General features: G+C 33.7%; 1 protein-coding gene across 6 annotated transcripts in view; it reads left to right on the forward strand.

Annotated features, from left to right (window-relative positions):
* LOC125677729 (carnitine O-palmitoyltransferase 1, liver isoform-like) overlaps positions 1 to 7,516 on the forward strand; it is a 38,145-nt gene continuing 30,629 nt past the window's right edge. For 3 of the 6 annotated variants that reach the window (XM_048915881.2, XM_048915884.2, XM_056159671.1), the window contains exon 1: positions 1 to 84. The gene's annotated coding sequence lies outside the window, so the exon portion shown is untranslated. Of the gene's footprint in view, positions 85 to 2,614; positions 2,705 to 7,516 lie in introns of those variants that run through there. The other 3 variants (XM_048915883.2, XM_056159670.1, XM_048915882.2) reach the window with 3 other exon arrangements.

The raw sequence follows: 7,516 nt of genomic DNA on the forward strand, positions 1-7,516 counted from the left end.
TTCGTAGATTCGTCAATATCTACGTCAGACGACCCCGTTGACTGAGGAGATCCGGTTGTAGTGAAAGAGGAATAGCTTTAATAGGTATTGTAAAAGTTTAATGGACTCTGATGAGAGCTGTTCAATTTTTTATAAGTATTTCATTCCCTGTCGAATGGTTGTGTATTGTTAAAACTCCTAGCGATCAACTGTAAACATAAATATGTATATACATGTGTAACCTCTTGACTAGCGCGCACTCGTCTGCTATACATTGCATTTTGAAAACTACAAGATCTCGACCTTAATCGATCATAGTAATCAACAATGTCACGCTCTCTTCACAGCTTTTTATTGTGTGTGCTATTTACGCTGTGAAGGAGGATGGTAGTTACCTAAATCTGACAGGTTCTCTGATTTAGTAAATTAACGTGTGATGTGTCAGATGTATAATTTACTTCATGTTATAGTAGTCAGGTGGTAAGTTTAAGGATAATCATTAAACATGACAATGTAATACCATGTGTTGGGTAATTTTGGCATTTATAAGATGGGCACAATGTCTTGGTGTCATGAAATGTTCACTTCACATTGACAGAACTTGACTGGTGTTCCTAAGAGAGGAATTAAAATGTGATGACAGCAGCAAGGATCATCGGCGAATCCCCTTAAAGTTAGACCAGAGCTTGAAGCTAGCTTTTTATGTCACCAGTCCAGCCGGGGTATAATTTACCAGTCCAACAGAGTTTTCCAGAAATAATTAAACATATATTTCGTTAATGTTATCAAAATGAAATTTAACTCAATATGCCTCACACAATATTGTAACACTTAAATGTGGGATTTATATTTATGAATCAGATTCGTCTGATATCTGCAGATCGAATCATGCCAAATGTGTGTATAAAATTTCATAAGTATATTTTCCAAAATGATGCTTTAGAAAATTAACCAGTCCCATCGGACTGACTAAAACAAATGTCTGTCACTCCGCCAGACTTTTAACCAGTCACAGACTGACGGGCATATATGTTAATTTCGAGCCCTATAGACTGAATATCAGACTGACTCTCAATGACAATTTTCTCACTTTAAATAAAGTTTCCCAAATGCATATAAATTGAAAATGTATTTTATCAATAGATAGAGTCAAGGACTGAATAAGTAAAAATGCTAGATGGTTGTTTTATTATTTTCATATTTTGAGCTTTTATATTGATGGAAAGGACACTTGATTTTTCCAATTTATCAACAAGTTGAACGCTTTTCCCAAATAAAGGGGACTCAATCCCTGTACCAAAAGAGCCCAGTCATGTATATTGGATAACAATCTGTTTCCAAAACATACTGTGACAGCCCAGTCATATCTAGGACAGCAAAGAGAACATCCAACACCCAATTTTAGGGATTATTTTTCTTTTTGTCTTGTACACTGTGTGGAAAACATTGGATATAAGCTTTTGGAGAAATCCATGCATGCATACACAGTCCAATATCTTAATTTATTCTTGTTATTGCTCATAAATACATAATGTGCGTAGTCAAAATTTGGTGGTAGTAAAAGGTTAATGTGCAAAGATATCAGGTGCTAAGTGCTGTTTTACAGCCATGTTTCTCAGTGGTATTGTGCGCTTTATAATCTAATCATATGTTGTACGTAAAGCATGTATCAATTGCATAAGTATTGCATATCACATACCATTAATTGCAACCATTTGATTGGTCAAAAGGTCAATTTGATAATATTAATGCAGGTATCAGATGTCCATTCAATTAGGGAAACCATGAAGACCTTTTTAATGTTAAGCTTTGTAGATGTTCTCAAAGGTTACAAATAACGAGATTCTAAAGATCCCAGAGAAAATTATAGCTCTATACATGTAGGTATACATTGATGTTTAGTGTGTACTATAACTCAGGTAATAGTCTGATATTAAAGATCACAGAGACTGGGCAGGGAAAATTATAACACCACAACTCTGATAATACACTGTAGGCCAATCTTAAAGATCCCAGACCAGGCAGGGAAAATTGTTCAGTGGTAGATACAATGTAGCCTGCTTCATTTGCACAATGAAGCACACCATCAGTGCTGTGTTAGGAATTAAAATATGCAATTTAATTTAAAAATGAATAGATTATGTAATGATAGCCGTTTTTAATTGATCAGGTGATGATATTTACTTTAAACATACTGCAATACACTGACCATTATACATTTGTTTACATCTCAAATGTCCACATTACCGGTACATCCTTCCACATTAGGTCCACTTGACCTTTTGACCTGTTGTTTTGAATGTTATGCTCAGTTGCATCTTATTTAAGACTTACATGACTAGATTAACAAGCGTAACTTGGAGAAGCGTAAGAAGGTATTCAAAAATGCTTTTTAAATGTATATTGGTATTTTAAACATTGATTAGAAAAGTCTGTTTTGGTACACCATACATCTAATTGTAAACTAAATGCAATATCGAACTATCTTATTGAGAGGTTTAAATATATGTTTAACATGTTCGGTGTTGGTACATTAAATACCAGTTCTTACCTGTGTGGGACCCCTCAGGTGCAACATATGGACTTTGGACCCAGGCTTCTCAGTGCTTTGTAGTTAATTTTAATCAGTTGGCATGAAGGTAATAAGACCTATACCAGCATAAATATATTCTGAACAATAACAGACTTTTAGTGAAGCCTTGGTCTGGTGTAGAAGTCACTTACAGTATGTATATATTTGATTCTGTTTATTTTCATTTTATTATATATTTATCTTGTAATGAAATCTTTCTGTTGCATTCTTTTATTTTGTGCCTGTAGGTGCATAAACTTAAAAGTAATGTGATATATATCACTGGCATTGACTTGAAATAGGGCATATTCAAACATTGATTGTTTTCATTTTGTGCTAATTCAAAATTAGAGTACCGGATATGTAAAGTACAGAGTAAGATTTATGTCTAATTTTGATATACATAGTGTTAAATGTATGAAAACTTATGAATGAAAACTTCATAGTTACTTTCATTACTGCTAATGTTCAAAATGTGAAAATACATAGAACAGATTTTATCATGATGTCTGCTTCATAAGTGATAAAATTTTCATGGGTCATAATATTTACCACAGAAACGATTCATGCTTACTGAAGCTTGTCATTTATGTCATGCTGATCAGCTGTTTACATTGACCTACTTAGTCAATTAGTGTCACCAGGTAACATTCTTGTATCATGAATAGTATAATGCTAGAAAAAAGTGTAAACAAAGAAAATTATCTCACTTTTTGTTAGAGTAGTGAGACAAAGAGTTTTATAAAACATATCTTATTCAAGCTCAAATGAGCTGTGTAATATATTAAGTACCTGTATGAGTTTGGTAATTTTGAATAATTTATAGAGTTCATCTCTGTAATTCCTGAAACCATCTTGCTTGACTAGGCTTAGACTTTGTGATTCTCTATTTCAAGAACAAATGCAACATCTTGCATGCATTTCATGATTTGATATTAAATATTGAATTAAGGTAGTACTCTACATCGTCATAATGGCTGACTTCCTTTAAAAACATGGATGAAAAAATCGATATCAGCAATATTTGTCTTTTCCTTTTCTATTTAAATACCTAGCCGAGTAGCTCAGTAGGTTTGAATACCGACTGCTGAACTGTAGGTCGCAGGTTCGAGTCCAGCAGGGGTTTTAAATTTTTTTCAGATTACCTTCTACTAAAACTGTCCTTTTTGACAAAATAAAGTAAATTTGAAAATTTTCAACTTCAAAATATTGTTGTACATATCCTCCACTTTTCATCTACATCAAATTTCTCTGGTGTAGCATACCTCCTTAATACAAAGATAAAAATTACCTCCACCCATTCCAAATCTTATATTTTATCATTTAAACATCCTGATTGAAAAAGAAGCATTCTGTTTTATTTAAAGATTGTTATCGTGGTTATAGCTACTTCCAGCAGTCACACATAATTTATTTCTATCGATAGTTGTAAGCCGAACACACAAAAAAGTCACACATAATTTATTTGTTTCAGTAGTTGTAAGCCGAACACACAAAAAAGTCACACATAATTTATTTGTTTCAGTAGTTCTAAGCCGAACACACAAAAAAGTCACACATAATTTATTTGTTTCAGTAGTTGTAAGCCGAACACACAAAAAAAGTCACACATAATTTATTTGTTTCAGTAGTTGTAAGCCGAACACACAAAAAAAGTCATACATACGTTAAATGTATATATAATACAGACAGGTGTGAGTGGCTAGCTGTTGGTTGTTTTTTGCAGATTTCAGGCCACATCTCCAAAATGTAGAGCACTTTCCAACTTGTTTTTACAGTAGTTAGTAAACTTTAGGATGTTTTTACTTGGTTTCATAACATCCTTCCAGTATTTCAAAAGGAAGTGTGCCAAAAATACATAAACATTAACATGATTAAGTAATTATTTTCTTATTCCTTTAAATATTGTTACCTAATTGTCTAAGCTCTGTGGATTAAAATGTTAGATGCCAATGGGAAGATAACCAATTTCCATAGTCTAAGAGTTTTAATTCTTCTCTCATATTTCTTTCTTTTGATTATTTTGACAGAAAACAATTTAGGACAACAAAAAACTTATTTTTTGTTTAACAAATTAATCCTGCTAAGGCCATCCTTAAAAATATCTTCGTTTCTCGCACCCGACCCGCCATTTTCAACATGGGTCGGTCGGTAGATTTTTTTTTTTCCTAATTGAATGTCTGTCCAAAGCATTCATATATGGTTTCATGACAGTGTAGTTTGTTCGATATTCGTAGGATTGGTTAACTATATATCGTTAACCGATTGGTGACTGTATTATCTGCCATAATACTATCCATCTCATTGCGATCCAGCCTCACCCTCCAACACCTCCCAAATGCATCAACATGGTGAAGTTGGAAGTGTGTTGTAGTAACATACATATGCTCCGTATGGGACGTATGGGTTGTCGCATGGTTTAAAAATAAATAAATATAAATAAATAAGGACCATCGTGTACCAACACGTCTAATGACTGTGGTACGGTCTTTTGATGGCCAGACACATACATGTGGTCATATGTCATAAATCATAATTAAATAAAGAAGTAAGTACTTATAAATGAGTAATAAAATTGATAAAGAAAATTTATTATAATAATTTTTATTTGATTTATTTAATAATTTTAATAATAATTTATGTTTAATATATTATATTTTTTTATAAATAACAGAATATTTAATATTTATTTGGATTTTAATAGAAGGTAATAATTAGTAATAATTAGTAATATTAGTAACAGGAAATAGTAATAGGGATGTAGGTATGTATATACATGTGAAATAACTAAAATATATACAGATTTGAGAAAAGAATTAGGGTAGGGTCGCCAAAGAAAATTTTGATAATAGAGTGCTACTAGTTATTAGTTATTAATCATAAATTATGCCATACAACAATTTTGAGATCGTCATTAGGCAAGAATTTTGAGGTCATCATCAGGTGCTACACCTCATACCCTGTACCATGTTTCTGTAGCTAGATCCAGCTAATATAGCACGACATGGCTCCCTAACTCTTATTCGATAGTATGTATTATGTATGTAAACTAAAGATGTATATCGTAATAAAATAATAAAGTAAAAGAAGTTAATGAGTTAGTTCATATAACAAATTAGTATGACATAGACTAAATTAATGACTATATTAATGGCTATAATAATTGATTTTAAAATTAATGTATACCCGTGATATTACAGCATAATAATTTACATATAAACACACATTTACATATGCACAGATATATACACATAATATAATAATAATTGTAATCCATACATATGGACATATCCGTATTCATATAAAGAGAAAGGAGGGAAAGAAAGAAAGAATTTTTTTTGGGGCGTAAGCAGGATTCGTAACCGCGCACATATAGATGGTAGGCCGTGTGATCTTGAGCCCAACGCTCTAACCACTCGGCCACGGAGTCCATACGTTATTTAATGCCAAAAGTTCATTAGAATGCTGTAAAATTAAGTTTAATATAATAATTAATAATGTTAAACGGATTTCGTATAAACATTTAAACGATGAAAGGACGTTTTCCGATGTATTGCTCAGATCTATCTTTCGAATAGTTTTGATTACGATCTCACGGTCGTCCCTAAAAATTGTGACAGAAAACACGGCGAACTTCGCCATGTTTTCAAATTATGACTGTTTGATCGTAAAAATTTCTCTTTCGGAGCAACTCCGCTTTTGTCCATACTTTGTGTGTTGGAAATAGCCGAGTAGTTCCGGTTATCCACAGAATTCTGTACAAGGGAAATAACTCCAAGGCTCAAAATAATATACAGAACGATTCCGGTCAAGATCCGGTTTAAAAAAAAAAAAAGAACGTCCAATGACCAAAAAAAAAAAAATTCGGTCGCAACGTTTTCACACGGTCGGTCGGGTGCGGGAAACAAAGCTATTTTTAATTTTGGCCTAAATGAGGTTAATTTTTATATAAAAATTTCATTATCACAATAAGATTATTTGCTTGTCTAATTCTTGCATTTTTCACCCTCCATGATTCTCTCGAGCCCTGGCATCACAGACCATGAAACAACTACCAAAATAATGGACAATAGCAGATTGTGTAATCTAGTTTAACGTCCCTCTCGAGAATCTTTCACTCATATGGGGATGTCACCATTGCTTGTGAAGGACTGCAAAATTTAGGCCTATGCGCGGCGCTTACGGCCTTTGAGCAGGGAGGGATCTTTATCATGCCACACCTACTGTGACATGTGGCCTTGATTTTTGTGGTCTCATCCAATGGACCACCCCATTTAGTTGCCTCTTACAACAAGCACGGGTTACTGAGGACCTATTCTAACCCGGATCCCCACAGAACTGACAAGAACAGATGATTTGGAGATCACTACTAACAGTGCTTCAGAATGGGTGCCATGATATCTCAGAAAGGTCACAAGACAAACTATGTCACATCTAGAAGTCTTCCATGCATGCACAGAAGATTTGGTTGCACAGATGTCTTAGAGATCTCTGAACTGTCTGAATTCAATTGCAGATTAGTGGTCTTTGTGCTAAGATTAAGTTTATTCGGACTGATTGATTCGTGAAGAGTCAGAAATTGATTGGTACATCAATGACACTGATCATCATCAAGAGGTTGAAAAGTGGTATTGTCACATCTGTTGGTCATTCGCTGTTGTGTTCCAACTTGTCACCAGTTTCAATCATTGTCATTGACCATCAGCCATGGGCTGATCAGTCCTCGTTCAGTTGGATCCAGTAAGTGAATATTCGCTGTCTGGTTTCGAGGTTGTCAGTGCATGCATTTTTGTCAATAATGACATCTAATCCTTCATCTAGATATATCTTCCCCATGAATTTACAGTTAGGTTTTCATTGAATAGGAAAGCCACTGTATTTTGGTAGTGTATTATGTTATCAATGTCAAAGTACACTGTGAAATCATTTTATTGCTGCTGTTGTTGTTGTTGCTGCTGCTGCTGC

Source organism: Ostrea edulis, chromosome 3 (genome assembly GCF_947568905.1).
Source record: "Ostrea edulis chromosome 3, xbOstEdul1.1, whole genome shotgun sequence".
NCBI classification, from domain to species: domain Eukaryota; kingdom Metazoa; phylum Mollusca; class Bivalvia; order Ostreida; family Ostreidae; genus Ostrea; species Ostrea edulis.